The sequence below is a fragment of the Haliotis rubra genome, unplaced genomic scaffold (assembly GCF_003918875.1).
Source record: "Haliotis rubra isolate DU_JTF1 unplaced genomic scaffold, ASM391887v1 Scf449, whole genome shotgun sequence".
Taxonomy (NCBI): domain Eukaryota; kingdom Metazoa; phylum Mollusca; class Gastropoda; order Lepetellida; family Haliotidae; genus Haliotis; species Haliotis rubra.
In genome coordinates, this window is record NW_025767134.1 from 465823 (window position 1) to 485027 (window position 19205).

Here is a 19205-nt window from a genome sequence, read left to right on the forward strand (position 1 = left end):
AGATTTAGATGAGTATATAAAGGGTTTTGTTACTCATATTCACACCCAATATGTGTGGTAGTTCAGTATATTTCATGTAGGAGACTGTGCTGTACAGGAAGCACTCCAGTAAATGTATCATATCATTTGGAAGTTACTCACTTTGAAAGTAGTGTAGAGGTTTGCCTGTGGTAATTATCAAGGCAGGATTCTGTATAATCAGACTACCGTTGGCTGCAGCTTGAGTTTGGTTTTTTGCTTGCTCATTTTTCACCCTACTATTAATGTAAGGAGCATGAAATTAAAAGCAACTGGCATCTATCATGAACTTCTTGGCCGAGTATTATGCTGCGGAGCAGAGGGGTTTAGTCTGTGAGAAAAACAAGTCAATTACGTTTTCATCAGTCAAGAAACCTTGTCTGCGATCTCTCTTTTGCACTATAGCCTAGACGCAGTATAATTAAGGGGACAGCTGGTTTGTACGTTTCCATGATATATGCTTTTCAAAGCATTCCTTTCAACGATATGGCGGTATTTGATTTCTTCTGCTTATATTTTATATTGTAGATGTATGATCGGCTAGTTTGGGACTGATCATGAAGCCAGTGACATTTGGACACATTGAAGAAAGTCATGTGTCATTCATCCAAGACCTATTTTGGTTTCTTCCTTGTAACAGGTCGTGTTACTGCAAGCTATATCATATAAACAAAAACAGTCTTCGTCTTAAAGGGGGTGCTATTACACTGAGCTCAGGTAAAGAACGGAAATGATAGACGGAAGGTTGTACCAGTGTATAAACGTGTTTAAATTGTCTTTCTTGGTGTTTTGCCCTTTAAGCTAATCATTGGGTGTCACGTACAGTGAATGCTCACGGTCTTTTTTCGGTCCATCAGATACGCATGTGCGTCATATTATGGACATTTCCAACTGCCCCAGACTTGCATGTTGTGTGTCAGCTGGCTTCGACGAACAGTTAAAACTATGGTAAGAAAAGCCCCCAAGGATACAGATGCATGTACGTGTATATCACGCCAAACTTGTCACACTTCACTATCTACCGAGACACCGAAGCATACTATGGAAGTTCTCCTCTATGCGGTGTGGGCGTTTCGGGTAGAAAAAAGCGTTTACTCATGCCATGTTTTTCCTGTAATTGACTTATAATGTCCGAGCTATTATTGGGATTTATTGGTGCTGTGATACTGTGTATTACGGAGCAAAACATATATTTTATCACGCTCTTCATTTGATTGAAGTTTGGTGTCGTGCCAGATATGTCATATGTGAAAGTTGCAGAGACTGTGTCTTAATTTCTTTCTACATGTTTTAAGTTGTATAAGGAAACTAATACCACGTTTACTGTCACAGTTTGTGTGTTGGCTGGAACTGTAATTTAAGGCAGCATTTAACTACATGTAGAGCCCGTGTCGTAGGTGATATTGGATGTCAGCTGGTGATGTCCTCTCCAACAATACGTCGATTTACAGGCTTGAACCTTGTCCCTCTGTACTTTGTCTGCACTTATGTTATTTTATCATGCGCCAGGAATCCGTTTTCTCAAATGTTTATTTTCAGGTCACAAACATAGCAGATCTGGTTTACGATGTCTTCTCTTTTGCATAGTTACTGTCATAATTTGCATTATTTATTCAGTGTTAAATTAAATGTAAACTTAATTGGCACGTTTATCATACTTATCGATGTATTAATAATCGAGGACGTATCGACTCGATATGGACAAGTATTTCATTACTGTTAATGTCAAGCCACCATTCAAAAGTAGGTATTCGTTTGAAGCAATTATGTTAAAGTACAATTATATATAATCACCGTTGCAGTTTGGTTTAGAACGTCGTTCCTCTGTCTCAAAATCCAATGTTTGCCCGTTCTACTTTCAGATCAACTAATCCGCTGATCTTCAAGTGACGTCAAAGGATTTCAAATTTCATGTTTTCTGTATCTCCGGGTTACAGACGTTGGCTGGATTGAACAACACAAATGCCATTGAGACAAGTACATTCATCAAAGCGACCAGTTTAATGGTCTCGACGGGTTCATCTGTGAGAACAGTAATCATCATCATGCTATCTCTATATTTGATTTCATATTTAAAACCTCTTCCAAACATATTATTTATAGAAGCAGACAATACAAAATGTCTTTTTTGAATTCAGTTCCTTTAACGTGGACACCACCAAGTATATAAACCATTCCAAAGTGAAGATATTGTCTTTGATACATACGTCGTGTCAAGCATTAGTTATGAAGTATAACAGGATGTAGAACATTGTCTCGCATGTGCCGAAAACTCAACACGAAACTCCACTGACTGATAACTGCGTTGCTTGTTTAAAATATCTCCGATACATGTTTTCTGATGACGGACAGTTGACGACGTGGTTCTGTGACAAGACCCATTCTTGCTAATGTAATTTATATACACTAAGATCCATATACATCTTCAGAGACACAACACAAAAGGACCTTCAAGGACCACAGCTATATTGAAACAGGATGAAAAGTGAGTGAGGTAATAGTTAACGTCACATCAGCAATTTTTCAGCCATATCGTGTCGAGAACAAATTGGACGTTTATAAACAATGTGGATATATTATAACACCTGTCGTCAAAGGACAGTAAAACAACAAGACTATCACAGTTAGAAGTAAAACGAGCATGTAAAGTTAAAACTAATAGCATTATTTGGACAATACATAATATAAAAACAGGCTATAGATCGCCAACAACTGAAGGTAGATCACCATACTAAGGACCATAGGGATTTACAGTATGGATGAAAAGAATGCGGATGTAGTTTTTCGTGATTGGATATTTCTGACAGTTTTGAGTTCATCAGTAATTCATGCCTGCACGTGTAATGAGTTTAGCATGCGTCTTGTAAGAAGTGACTGATTTGCATCCCTAGCATATTTGTGGTCATGAAGCATACTATTTATGCTGTAGAGGTATTTATAAACATGTATGTTGAAACCAGCAGCCAGCAACACCTACTGTTAGACCTCCCTGTGATGTAACCGACATTATATATGCACGGTAACAAACCGCCAGAAGTAGTCACTAAGTAGTGACTAAGTAGTGCGCATTATCAATGTGCACTATTATTATTAAGTCAAACGTTGCCAGCTTTGATGAAATCAGGTATTGAACATGCAAATGTGTGTACGCGGGTATCAATACTGTATGTCCTCATCAAGACGCAGCAACAACCAATAGCTTCTACACTGCTGTAAGATAATGAAGGATCCAATATATTTGATTTCAATCTGATGATCAAGCGTGCAAACTTATTTCTGAATAGCTAGACGACTCCGTTTAACTCAACACACAATTGCACTCTTACATTCTTGTTTCAAACAAGCACAAATGAGATAGAAATCTAAGGACTTATTTTTTGTTTCACGATCAGATTAACAGTCTAGGTTTGATGTTGTGAATAGGCAGGTTCGGATTCCTTCAGCCTGTGATGCCGTTCTCGGGTGTTCTGGTCTTTGACGTATGTCTTGAATAATCTTGATCAGCTGATCATGTAATATACAACTGGAACGTACACTGTACAATGGTAGCTGACATGCACACAATCATAAGCTTGCTGGCTAGAATCTCTGTTGAAGGTGATTCCATCCTCTTGATATACCATGAAAACAGTTTTTGTTTTAGAGTACGATTTGGTGACGGATGGATATGCGGTTATTAAACCTTTTCGTGAAATTTGTTAAATCAGCAGTTAAAAGTCAATATGTTACTGGTATAGTTCAGTGATGATGAATTACCCCAAAGTCACCAAATGTACATAATTCACTTTCAAAACATCTGTTACATGTGGGAAATATCATGTGGAAACAACACGCACCCTCGTGCCATTTTGTTCTGTTTCAACTCTATCAGAATTCTTGTTTCTCATTTAATATTCCTATTAAACAGACCCTCGGTCACGTCAAAAGACTTTTCAGTGAATATATTTGTTGCTACCCTGGCTTATATATGGACATACACGTTATCTAAATGGATCTGTACAGCAAGGTGTTTGTGCGCGCAGGCAAACACAAACACAAACACACATGCACACACACCTTTATGTTGTGTATTCAAAGTATATAACGGCGATTTCCAAATAATCGAGTCTGGACTAGAAATCCAGTGATTAATATCATGAGCATAAATCTACACAGTTCAGATTCGATGAGATGCATCCATCAAATCAACGAAAATGACCCATACCAACTTGTCGCCTCTGACGACAAGCATGGGTTGCTGAAGACCTGTCCTAACCTAGATCTTTACAAGTAGTAAAACATACTTGAAACCTCATATACTAGAACCGTACGTCCACGTGTGTGACATTACATTTAACTGACAGATGTGTTGAGATTTAATACGAAACATGTATAACCGGTTTATTTGATCTCCGTGAAGTTCGTGATTCCAGAATCATATCAAATAGAATGAACTTCTATTTTCAATGTTATTTTGATAAACTATCCATGAGAGATTGTGTTGGTTATATGTCACTAGCCAACGTTTAAAGGGATTCAGATAAAAGGAACCCAATTCCAACCTTATGATAGACATTGCATAGAGAATGAATGAATTCCACTTTTTGCCAATTACGAGATATTGCGATAAATACAATACCTTACTCAGAGTTGAATGAGAAGCACGGCTATTTTTGTGTCACTACAGCTTTGAGAGGCAATTCCAGGTGTCAGGCTGAAAGGCATATGGAGATTACACAGGATGGATATCATAAACAAAAGCCATATCTGACGTGTGATCCTCTGTACTGTGATGCAAACAAGGAACAAAATCTTTCCTCTTGCCATATTGTTTCAGAGACGGAAAGATTAAATGAAGGGTTAAACGCCTATTTAAGCTTTCCGTCATGTGTGGAACATAGTCATACTAGGTATTAGAGAGGTTCTTTTAGCCTGATTGTTGGCGTGATACCATTTTATAATTCCATCTTACATTTATCCAACTTTTACACAAAATGCAGTGTTCATGTCCCGTTTAATGGCCTTTAGTGGTGAGGGAGAGTGCCAGGGTAGGGATGTACTTCATTATAAACGATCGCTCATCACTTTGGTGACCTGGGTACAAAACAACGGTTTACAGTGAAATGTATTATTGCAGATGACGCATTTTCAAAATCAACCATTAATCTGTTGCATCTAAAAGTAGCTAGTATCAAAGCTATTAATATATTAAATATTGCATTTTAATGTATCAAATCATCCTCATCTTTACACCTGAGCCGAGTCATGTTTATATCTGTTACATGAAATGGACCTGTGTAATAGAAAGATGTAAGGGCTTCGATACCATCTTCTCTGACAGTATTACAAACGAGAATGGAACAAATCAGGTATAAAAGAACATTAACTGGAAATACATATAAATGTATATTCAAAGGCTATGCTTTGGACACAGTGAAGTATTTCCTCTCATGAAAATGGACATTGATTCGAACGTCTGTCTTGGTAAAACCACAATGCTAACTTCCAAGAATACAGAAACTAGATTTAGATCTGACGTTTTCATCCATAGTTTGATCTTTACAATCTGTTCAAAATTACATTATCTATTTATTCCGCTAATGACAATAAAGCGTATTGAAAGGATCATGGAATAGGTGTTATCTTTGTAAATGCTGAAATGTGTTCAGACTGCACTACACAGACTAACCTGGCCTCACATCACAGTTCATAAGTGCAACGCTAACAAATGCAATGGGCTTTGTGACTTCCAGCGTGTATCTAACCTAGTTAGCCAGTACTGTTACATTATGACAAACAGTTTCATATACTCTAGTGAAATAACACACACGTTCAGATTATCTCTTTGTTTGTCAAATTGATTGGATATTTAAATAGGAATTAGCTACGCTTTATCGTATCGGAATCTGTTTTATAGAAACTCTGCATACAAGAGTATTATATTGACATAATATAAACATTGCCAGCTATTTCAATTCCAGGGGTTTGTTTACGTAATGACAGGCTAGCTACTTCCCCAGTGCAAAATGCTTTTACTGATGTATGGCTGCGTTTTGAGAAGTATTTTTATAAGATCGCTGAACAATCCATTGTTCACCTGGAATGTCAGGTTAACACCACTTGGTATACTTGACTTCATACATGAGCAGATCGGATATCAGACAAGGTATTTCCATCTGTCCGTGTGTCATGCAAGTATAGTTATATTTCATAGGTAGTCCATTTCAGTTCAATGCACCGCAGTGTTGGTTGCATGAATCCGTGGTGTTATCAATAAAACGGACTCGATCATGACTAGTATATTACAGTAACAATCAGGATTCAGTCTAGTTTGTCCTCAGCATAACACGTGTGGTTATGTGAATATGAAGTCATTGACAACAACCTGTTTCTTCGTAATTGTAATCCACCTGGGACAATGAGTTTGTGTGTCATGACTGCATGTGGTTTAATGCCACCTTGAGCAACATTCAAGCATGGCGTGGGATACAAAATAGTGCCATGGGTGTCTTGTTACTAACAAGACGCATTCGGCCCTTAACACAAATGTACAACATAACGATATGCCAGCTATATTAGCATGTCTCTTTTATATCAAATATCAGAAACTCTATAAATTATATAAACACCTTAAATTATTTGATCACTGTTTCATAAGGGAAAATGTCACAAACACATCTAATGTTTCCAAATATCTTTTACCTTAATACCACGCTATTCTAATCCACCCATATTGGAGTGTTTGATAATATTTAGACAGAAAATGGTCGCTGTCGCAATCTGTTAAATTGCAGAAAACGACAGTCTTTGATATTTTTGTATTTTGTATGCTGGAACACCCTATATGAGGCGTGATATGTCTGTGTAGTCAAGTTGACGAAGCTAATTCTACAAATTGTGATTTGTAAGTCTGAATAGCTATGTCAATCTATTTATGATCTGTTTGACAAGGTCAAAAGACACCAAATTATTTCTACATTGCCGCAGTTATTTAGCAAACGTTTCACATTGAACATATACGATAAAGTTTTTCTGGTAGACTGAATAATCGTTTCTAATAAATATTTATTCAGAACTTTCGAAACTCTCCTCTTCTCTGATCCACCGCTGTTTACACAATTTTCCATGTCCTATGGACTATGATCATCTGGAACGTGTAATATTTGTGTCGAATACATAGGACGTGAATATCAAGAGTGAAGTGAAAACATTTGGCGGTTTGGTTTTCAAAAACTATTGAGTTGGCGTGTCAGGCAGGGTAATTGTTTGATCCTATCTTGCATGTTGCTTTCAACATGGGTTTGTTTTGGGATAAAATTTGCCGTGTTCATTTTTTTAAACACTATTCGAATAAGTTTTCAGGCAATACAATAATCAAACGGGTATCGTGCCACTCTTAAAAGATGGGTGAGTACAATATTTGGAACACTTATTCATTTACAGATGCTAACGCCTGATCGATGGCATTGCGTACACAATGTGCATCTATTGAGCAGCTGAAAGGACGAGCGCCTTTGGCAGATCACGAAAACGGGTTTGTTCACGGCATCAAATTAGTTTATTTGGAACTGATAGTTTTGTTGAATAAACGCCTCATTCGATTTAGTTCACGTTAATGAAGTTTACAGATTAAAATAACTCATTTACCGAGTTAAGCGTTGATATAAAACACAAAATTGTCACGTTATTGCCCTTTACGAAAAACAAATTAGTGCATAGAATGTATGAGAGTGTCAGCTGGGTTGTAGTCTGTTTGGAAGACATTTCAGTCACTTTGCTGGTGCCTTGTGTTAACCGACAAAAGAATTGTTCTGCCTTACTTCAAGATTTACCTCATACGTTATATACGCAGGAACGTTGGGAAGGAGACTTGTCTATTCAAGTGACCAGTACTGAGTGAAATATTGGTCCACTTGACACCAAGACTTGCAGGGCCCAATAACATGATATTAATGCAAACGGTAGAACTTATCATCTTTAAATATAGAAATGCTTCTAACTCATATTTGGGTTTATTACTTGTCGACCTCTGTTAGCTGAACGTACAAGGTGAATTATTTGTTATAATGCTGTTTCAATTGATACTGCACTGTTGAGTGGTGGATTTATGTGATCCACTGAAATGATAGATGCGTCATACTGCTTTATTGTAATGTCGGGTTGTTACGTTCCATTGTAATGTATAATGTAAATTCATGATTTTAGCAAGTGATATAAATACCAGGAAATGTTACAAAACTTATGTACATTAAAGTACAACTTAAATTTGAAAGACTATGTTGGTTAAAAAGATACTTGCCATAACAATTAGAGATTCACATATCAAAAATTATATATAAATATATATTTATTTAATTTCTTTCTTCCTGTCTTTCGTTCTTTATTTATCAGTTCTACATTATACATATCATCCCTAAGGAGATTGCTTGTCAGAACTGATCGGCAGCAACCCTTGTAAGATACGATATAAATAAGGGTCAGGAAATTTGAACATAACGTGTTTTTAGTTGTCAGCGTCACTGATAGCATCTGATGCACATTTCTTTGAACTCGTTTGGTTCATGGGGCATGTCCACACACATGCAGTGTATAACAAGTGGAATTGTTCAGTTGAAAACAAATAACTTCGACCCAAGATGTTACTTATGTTGTTTCTTCGTTACCGTTTCTGACAGGTAATGCATGATGTTGTTTTCTTCTTTAGTAAGAGCAACATTCCAACATTTCCCGCCTTTGATGTCTACTTTAAAAGTTTGGAGTAGCCATCGAGTAGGCTCTCATACGCTACTCTTCCTCCAAGGTTGCTGGATTTGGGTAACGATATCCTCTTCCAGCATCTGATATCACCGCTATATGACAGTGATTCATAGTCCCATGTTCATGGTATAGTTAGAATCGTAATTAATGCTATTTTTATTTTTGTTACAGAAGGCATTTTGAGGATGGATCATGCAGTCGTCTTCAAGTTTCACCTGACACATAAAATTAATGGGCATGCCAAAAATAATATTCGCACTTTGAAATCGTTTCGTTCATAATGAATACGTGGTAAGAGGTTTTATACATTCAGGTACAATACATGTGTATATATGTGGTCTGTTACGTCTGTTGTGGCGTTGGCGTCTGTGCAATCTATAAATTAAATGACGTTTAGGACATATTTTCAATTGGCTTTTTCTTACCAGTTAAGTACATGTATATTACTGTAATAAGGATCGAATATGTGAGGAGAATTGGTGTTGATTCGTTTTTGTCTATGAAACTGTATGTATTTAGATATGTCCTGCTTGGTTTGAATTCCATATGATACCTCAAAATGAACCCGTTTTCGACACCAAGATGCGTGAATGCATCTAATCGTTAGCCTACTACATATCGATTCATATAAAGTAACAGAAACTGTCATGTACGATATTATAAGAATACCTGATGTTGTCAGTCAGCTTGCATTCTGCACATCAACTACCGTCCTTGTAACGTTATCCCTAAAGAGCTCTAATAATGCAATGAAAATAATATTATAATAATTCTAGACTTAAACCTTTCACATTTCAAAACACAATATGTTCCTCACCAATATAGATCCTCCAGTCCTCCATATTGCGAGAGTAACATGACAACTTCGTCACAACGGCGCCCCTGTACACCAGTCAGCAAGGGTTCCCCCATCTAAATGTAGCAACTGTTCTATCAAATACGAAGAGGACATAAAACACATTATGTTTGAATTAAGCGTCAACATCAAATCACTACTACATGAGACTCATTTCTCCACATTCGAGGGGCAACACAATGGTGCTATAGTGACATACGTATCAACACCATCAGTGCAGCCGTTCCATTTGAGATCCCACACACCCCGAGGTGTGTGTGTATTTGTGTGTGTGTGTGTGGGGGGGGGGAAATAGTCTATATTCCGTGACAAACTTGATGAGAAACGTGTTAAAGCTCATCTTTCATTATTTATCCTAATGCCTCCAGGGAGTTATGTGCCGAAGTATTGTTTCTTCTGATTTCACACGAATCGCGACCGCCTCCATGGTGTAGTGGTTAGAGCGTCCGCCTGGAGAGCGGAAGATCGCGGATTCGATCCCCGACCGCGTCATACCAAAATACATCAACATATGGTACTTGTTGGTCCCTGCCTGGCGCTCGGCATTAATGGGTACAACAAGGACTGGTCGGCTAGGAGTCAGTATAATGTGTCTGAGTGGGGTATTCATCCTTCACTGCGGCAAGGTATCTCGGTGAGCTAGCACTATAAAACCATCTTAAGCTGACAGGGTAAGGATGTCATCAGTGTGAGCCCACCCGCAGATACATGATACATATATAATACATGGTGTATATAAAATGTACATAGCTAGATATTATGTTTACCCACTTACAAAAAATTGTATTCTAAATTTCTAGTATACAGCCACTGTGTACATATACTTTTACGCTGTTTCTGAGCCTCCGACACCACATATGATAGTGACACGCTGTACCCATGTGGGAAATCAAACTGGGGCAACAATGGCTCTCCCATTGCCTCTGACTTACCCACTTGTCTGTCCAATATTCCTGTAATTAGCCAGAAACATTGTCATGTACACTCGCCTGCCTTTGTGTAATAAATGAGATGACCGAATGTGCAACCGTCCTTTTTGAAGCCGCTTTTGATTACGCAATAGTAGGTTCCAAACCGTTCCTGTGCACTTGGTTACTCACTCGATGTCAAGAAAAAACTCTGATACCATCAACTGTTCCTTTATATCATGCAATTAACCGCAGTTCCTCTCAACTACACTGCCAAGAGACAAGTCACCCAACACATACTCTAAAAAGTGACCAGATTGTATTAAAACGTCCATCCAATAAGAGGCCAGGGGATATCTACACAAGCATCACCCTCTATTATCTCCAAAGGATTGGAGCTTGTTCATTCTCCGTTTCACGCCAAACGAGGATGTTTTCCTCACAACAAGTGATCCTAAAGCAGCCTGATGGCGATCACGCACCTCTTGCCTCACTAACTGATTGTACATCTAAACCCGATTACGACCCGGACAATTTCACGCCTCTCCTCCTCCAGTAATCGCTAGTCAGACGACCTGTTCTGCTTACAGGTCTCCCAGCCTTCCGGACAGCGGATCTATTAAAACCATTGAAACCGGTGTGCCCACGTCAGGGGTAGTTATAAGTGTTGACTGTGATCTGGGATACAACATGTGCACAGCTGATGACAATATTCCTCGATATCTGGAAAAGAAAAACAGCTACATTGATTTTTAGAGGCTTGAAAATTTTCAGTGTCAAATGCTTTTGATGGTTTGAAATTAGCCTGGTGTGGCATATTGATGTGCATGTATTTTTGCAGCCTGACAAATCCCGTTGCTGGAAGAAAGTTTTGATTTTGTATGTGTTTACAGATATTCTCGTGTTGTGCTGACCATTGTTGCTTGTATGCCTAGCCTTACCATACGCCCCAGGCCAGCCAAATCTAAGATTAGTCATCAGTCCAATAAAGTCCAGAGAAGTCTTTCGAACTTTTTGTAGTTCTTTTTGGGGTAGGAGGGAGGAGTAACTCCTCGGGAGGTGGTGATATTATGTTTGTATTTGTAAGTAGAACTGAATTGTCCATTTACTGTTGTACTCTTACCGAATCATGTGGAAGACATCATTGTTGATGATTGATGACGGCGTTGTAAGGTTCACATCAGAGCAAGAGTTCCTTGCTTTCATCCTAATTGCTGCTATGATTTTAAAAGCGTTTTCGTCTTTGCCCTGTACAATGTGATGTATCGAAAGGGCAGACTTATCAGGGATCACAGGGCCTTATTACATTAAACTGTCTTCAGAACAGATCATACTGAGAAGTCCGTGAGCCTTTGTTCTGATTTGTACGTGTGGACGTGCATAACGAAATGACGCTCAGATTATATGTGACGATGTGTGGAAATCATCAAAGAGAAGGTCCATGGTTGAAGTTTACCAGTCACTTTACTGAATTGCTCTTCTTTCTTCTCAACAGAAAAAAATCAACTTCGACCAATTGCATAAAAGAAAATCTATGGTTTCGTCATCAAAAATGCTATTGTAAACAGACTAAATACTAATATTGGAATGCAATGAAGAAACTTCAGTGGAAGGGATCAGCTTTGACCACGGGCTCTTTATAGTCTGTATTGACGTTTCCGGAAGTGGAATCAGCTTCTTTCAGTATAACTGTTCCCACTGTAGGCGAGTATCGAAGCTTTGAGTTGTTTCATGTAGAAATCTTTAGGTCAATCTCGTGTCATCATAAAATCATGTTTGGGATTTGTAAACCTTTCAAGGACTTTTATTTCCTAATTTCATGATACTGGCAACAGGATATTTGTTTGGCACACATCTAGCAGAATCAATAAAACAAATAAGAAGGTTAAATAACATAATCTGCACTGCACAATCCTCAGGATTAGAAGTTTCTGAGCATGTAACTCCTGCTTAGCATTGTCAGAAAGTAACCAAACACTCATTAACTCCATTAAGTAAACATAACAAGAGAGTCGTTGGAGTGGACTTGATGTGATGGAAAGACCATATACAAGACATACAGTGTCAACCAGATAGGTTTATGGGCATGAAGGCATTATAAACGTAACATCGATTACATCGCAGGAGCTGCCGATTCGGAAGTAAAGGTTTCATAGAAGATTTGCTAATAGTCAGTGTCGTGATGTGCTCACCAAGTTAAAGAGAGGGACTGGGTGCAAACGTCAGGTTGAACAAACAATGAGATAATAAAAAAGGGACGGAGATTCACCTACTAAGATGGCTTGTTTATAAGATTAATCTATTTGTTTGATTGGAAACGTAATTCTTTTTGAGAAACGGGGCCCAGTGTCAATGGAGCAGTAAGAGTAAAATGTATTGCTTAGTTGGAACTGCACTATGTAGTAAATAAATTTATAAAAAAAGAAACACAAAATACGAAAACATTAATAAAACAGTATTTAAAAGCCATAATACAAGACAATCAAGGGAACTTTATAAGAGATACTGCTTAGACGTAATTATGGCTTAATGCATAAAAACTTTTCGCTGATGTAATGTTGATGAGGACACAATATCCTCCACCCGCATGTTAATTAGTTTTGGTTTACATAAGGGCAATGCCATTTGACAATATTTCCTGATATCCATTGCTGTTTCTTTCCTGAACTTTGCCATACTGAACTCGACAAATGTCCTGCTGTCGACTAATGTCCTAGCCTGCGTTATGGACGGTTCATGATTGGAACGTTAGCAGATATGGCTTATGATTATGGAAATGTTTTTGTCTTCATTTAATATATGATATATCTGACATGAATGGAACAACGATTCATTTGTCCGATTTCTGTGCACGTGCATGTTTGTTAAATCACATGATTATACATCACGATATAAGACATAGACACCATATATTTCTCCTCAATAATCCTTTAAACCAGAAAATGAATAAATAATTTGGTTTTATGTGATTTGGAGAATATCTATATCTCCACCGCCTAACACCCAATGTCTCGAGACAATGAAGTTGGAATTATTTGATTCAATGAGTGCATACGGACACTTATATATCTCCCTCCAAGACCCATCCACAGCAATAATTGACCCTGGGTATCACGGGGACCATAATCTGGTGTTGATGGATGGTATGGATCATGTGGCATGAGTTCACCTCTATCAAATGACCATTACTCTAATATTATGACACATCTCGATCCTTGCAGTTTCAAAAGATTGGTAATCCCAAGTTTCGTGCTAGTGCCTCACATATCGAATTGAATCTCGTGCCAGCTGTGCATGAAAAAAAGAGTCTGTCCTTCTCAAAAGTGAAATTAAATGTCACCAGAAGTTTGCAGAGAAATAGGAAAACAATACGAGAAATGCTAGATCCCCACATAGACAACATATTTGTGAAATTTTGGGAAACAAGAAGCTGCCACCTCTATGGGCACCAACTGTGCTTGCGATTTTTAAATCTTTCTATTTGTGTGCATGCATATATTTATCGGGATTACAGTCAGAATGGCAATAATAACAGAATTTTGTTAAGACGTTTAACTTAAGTGACAACAAACATTTTAAAAGGCAGTTTGACAAGATAGATGAGCTCTAATTTGACGTTGAGAATTATTCCAGCAGTTCCAGCATTTTTTCACACGTAATTTTACAGTGGCGCATGCTCTTTCCCCGAACATTTCAAAAAGCGTTATACGACTCTTGCTTAATGTTGTTTTGTTGTAGTTTGTTACCGTTCATTATTTAGCCTTTTTAGCGTTGACATGTGGAAGAAACTTCCATACACAAAGACGTCAAAAATGATTCACTCTTTTGCGGGGCAAAATACGTTATTTTTTTAGGTCGCAATAACTGTTTTAGAATGATTCATAAACAGATGTTCACAATATAATTTAGGATGATGGAAATGGTTTTTTTGTCACTTTTGTGTCAATACGGAAGTGGACGAAAATATGTCTATATCACCTGTAGTTTAATCGTCATGTGATGAATGAATACTCTCACTGGATTCAGATTTCGATGAGTATATAAAGAGTTTGTTACTCATATTCACACCAAATACGTGTGGTAGTTCTGTATATTTCATGTAGGAGACTGTGGTGTACAGGAAGCACTCCAGTAAATGTATCATATCATTTAGAAGTTACTCACTTTAAAAGAAGTGTAGAGGTTTGCCTGTGGTAATTATCAAGGCAGGATTCTGTATAATCAGACTACCGTTGGCTGCAGCTTGAGTTTGTTTTTTTGCTTGCTCATTTTTCACCCTACTATTAATGTAAGGAGCATGACATTAAAAGCAACTGGCATCTATCATGAACTTCTTGGCCGAGTATTATGCTGCGGAGCAGAGGGGTTTAGTCTGTGAGAAAAACAAGTCAATTACGTTTTCATCAGCCACAAAACCTTGTCTGCGATCTCTCTTTTGCACTATAGCCTAGACGCAGAATAATTAAGGGGACTGCTGGTTTGTACCTGTCCATGATATACGCTTTTCAACGAATTCCTTTCAACAATATGGCGGTATTTGTTTTCTTCTGCACATATTTTATATTCTAGATGCATGATCGGCTAGTGTGAAACTGATCATAAATCCAGTGACATTGGACACATTGAAGGACATCATTTGTCATTCACCTAAGACCTATTTTGTTTTTATTCCTTGTAACAGGTCGTCTTACTGCAAACTATATCATATAAACAAAAACAGTCTTCGTCTTAAATTGGGTGCTATTACACTGAGCTCAGGAAAAGAACGGAAATGATAGACGGAAGGTTGTACCAGTGTATAAACGTGTTTAAATTGTCTTTCTTGGTGTTTTGCCCTTTAAGCTAATCATTGGGTGTCACGTAACTTGAATGCTCGTGGTCTTTTTTCGGTCCGTCAGATGGGCATGTGCGTCATATTATGGACACTTCCAACTGTCCAAGAATTGCATGTTGTGTGTCAGTTAACTTCGGCGAACAGTTAAAACTATGATCAACAAAAGTTCCCAAGGATACAGATGCATGTACGTGTATATCAAACTTGTCACAATTCGCCATCTACCAAGACACCGAAGCAAAATATAGACTTTCGCCTTCATGCAGTGTGGGCGTTTAGGGTAGAAAAACGCATTAACACTTTTACAACTACGTCTGTTTGAAAAGCAGTCTTCCTCGAAGTGTGCCTGTCAAAGAAAAAGTCACAGTTTATGTATATGCAAGAACAGTAATTATAGCCAGCATGTGTAACTTCATGTAGAACCTGTGTCGTCCGTGATAGTATATGCCAGCTGATACTGTCCTCTCCAAGTCACAGGACTGAACCTTGTCTCTCTGTACTTCGTCTAGAATTATGCTATTTTATGATATGCCAGGAATCCGTTTTTTCAACACAAGTAAACAAATGTACACAAAAATAGAAGATCTGGTTTAAGATGCCTTCTCTTTTGCATAATTACTATGATAATTTGCGTTATTTTATCAGTATTAAATATATGTAAACGGAATCGGTTTATTCATTATACTTATCGATATACTAATAATCGAGGACATATCGACTAGAAAGTATTTCATTAAGTTATTAGTGTCAAGCCACCATTCAAAAGTAGGTATTCTTTTGAGGCACATATTTAAACACATATTTAATCACCGTTGTGATTTGGTTTAGAACGTTGTTTATTTGTCTAAACATCCGCTGATCTTCCAATGACGTCAACGGATTTCAAATTTCATGCTTTCCGTATATCCGGGTTACATGGTTAAGACGTTGGCTGGATTCAAGCATTGAACAACACATCTTCATCAAAGCGACCTGTTTAATTGTCTCGACTGGTTCATCTGGTTTTCGATTGAGAAACATAAGCATCATCATGCTATTTCTGTATTTGTTTTCATATTTAAAAGTTCCTCCAAACATGTGATTTATATAACGTAGACAAAACAAAATGTGTTTTCAACAGCCTGTAATGAGCCAGTGAATGGGTGTTCACAGAGTTGAGAATTTGTGAACACAAACAGGTATATAAACAAGTCCAAAGTTAGTTATTGCTTTTGATGCGTGATTTATGAGGTATAAACGAATGTAGAACGTTGTCTCACATGTGACGAGAACTCAACACGAAGCTCTGGTGACAGATAACTGCTGTGCTTGTCAATAATTTCTACGATCATGGTTTCTGATGATGGACAGTTGATGGCGTGGTTCTGTGACAGGACCCATCCTTGGTGATATGATTTATATACACTGGGATCCATATACATCTTCAGAGTCAGAGCACAAATAGACCTTCAGGCACGATAGGAAACCTGATGGAAGGAATGCGAATATAGTTTTTCGTGATCGGATATTTTTTAGACAGTTTTGAATTCATAAGTAATTTCTGAGTGAATGTGTAATGCGTTTAGCACCCGTCTTGTAAGAAATGACTGATTTGCATCCATAGCACATTTGTGGTCATGAAGCAAACTATTTATGCTGTAGAGGTATATATAAACATGTATGTTGAAACCAGCAGCCAGCAACACCTCGCTATGATGTTGCCAACATTCTATTTGCACGGTACCAAACCGCCAGAAGTAGCTGGGTCAAATGAAACTAACTATCACAAGAAATAATGTATTGAACATGTAGAATGTGTGGACGCGAATATCAGTATCCGATATATTTGTTTTGAGTCTGATGATAGTAAGCGTGCAGACTTTTTAATGAAAAGCTAAAAGACTCTGAGTAACACAATACACAACATCACTCTGATAGTCTTGTTTTTAACAAGCACAAATGAAACAGAAATCTTACGACATTTTTTTTCACGGTCAGATTAAGGTTTGATGTTGTGAATGGGCAGGTTCGGGTTTCTTCAGCCTGTGATAATGTTCTCGGGTGCTCTGGTCCTTGGTATAGGTTTAAATTAATCCTAATCAGCTTATCATGTAATCTGGAGGAACGTAAACTTTTAGGTTGTGTAGGAGTAATATCTAACCCTGGTGGTAGCTGACGATATGTTTTTGTTACGCGATCAGATTAACATTAAAGGTTTGATGTTGTGAAGAAGCAGGTTCCGATTCCTTTAGCCTGTGATACTGTCCTTGGGTGTTCTGGTCCTTGGTGTGGGTTTAAAATAATCTTAATCAGCTTATCATGTAATATACATCTGGAACGTACTCTTTTCGATTGTGTAGGAGTTATGTCTAACCCAGGTGGTAGCTGCTTGCCATGTCGAGGTTGGTCCTTGTGTTACATGGGTGGGTATCTGGGTTTCATTATGTTATTACTGGTCGTTTCGTGTAGCCATTACACTTGTAGGGCTGCTGTTGTTCAGCGTCACACTGCGTTGTTTTCCAAGTATATGACGGCGATTTGCAAAGAATTCATGTCTGAAAGAGACAATCCAGTGATTGATATCATGAGCATAAATATACAGAGTTCGGATTCGATGACATGCATCCATCAAATCAACGAAAATGACCTCCCATGCCCATCGGTCGCCTCTTACGAGCATGGGTTGCTGAAGACCAATCCTTCCCCGGATCTTCCCGTATTTTTAGAACAGTACGTGCACCTGTGTGATATAAAACATTACATTAAAATGACAGCTGTGTTGAGATGTAATACGAAACATGCATAATGGCCGGTTTATTTGATCTCCGTGGAGTTCGCGATTCCAGACTCATATCAAATAGAATGAACTTCTATTTAAATGTTATTTTCATAAACTATCCACGAGAGAGAGTTTTGGTTATTTTTCACTTGCCAACGTTTGAAGATATTCCGAAAAGAGACCGCAATTCCAACCTTATGATAGACACTGCATAGAGAATGAGATAATACCACTTTTTGCCAATTACGAAATATTGCGATAAATACAATACCTTACTCAGAGTTGAATGGACAGTACTTGTCAATTTTTGTGTCACTACAGCAGTGAGAGGCAATTCCAGATGTCAGACTGAAAGGCAAATGGACATTACACAGGATGGATATCATAAACAAAAGGCATATCTGACGTGTGATCCTCAGTACTGTGATACTGACAAGAAACAATCTCTTTCCTCTTGTCATATTGTCACAGTGACAGATAGATGATATAAAGGGTTAAACGCCTTTTCAACATTCCGGGTTGTGTGTAACATGGTCGCACTTGGTATTAGAGAGGTTCTTTTAGCCTGATTGTTGGCGGTATGCCATTTTATTATTCAGTGTTAAATTTATCTAACGTTTACACAAAATGCAGTGTTCATGTCCCATTTAACAGACTTTAGTGTCGAGGGAGTGTGTCGAGGTGAGGGTGTATTTCATTATAAATGATCGCTCGTCACTTTGGAGACTTGGGTACGAAACTGCGGTTTACAGTGAAATGTATTAATGGAGATGATGTAACCTGGAGGTATTACAAATATCAACCATGAATCTGTTAAAAATAGCAAAATTAATGATAAAGTTAATAAATACTGCATATTTAACGTATCAAATCATCGTCATCTTTACATCTGAGCCAAGCCATGTTTAATAATGTATCTGTTAAAGGAAATGGATCCGTGGAATAAAATGATGTAAGGGCTACGGTACCAACTTCCCTGACAATATTAGAATGAAACAAATCAGATATAAAAGAACCTTAAGTGGAAATATATTCAAAGGCTACGCTTTGGACACAGGGAAGTATTTCCTTTCATGAAAATGGATATTGATTAGA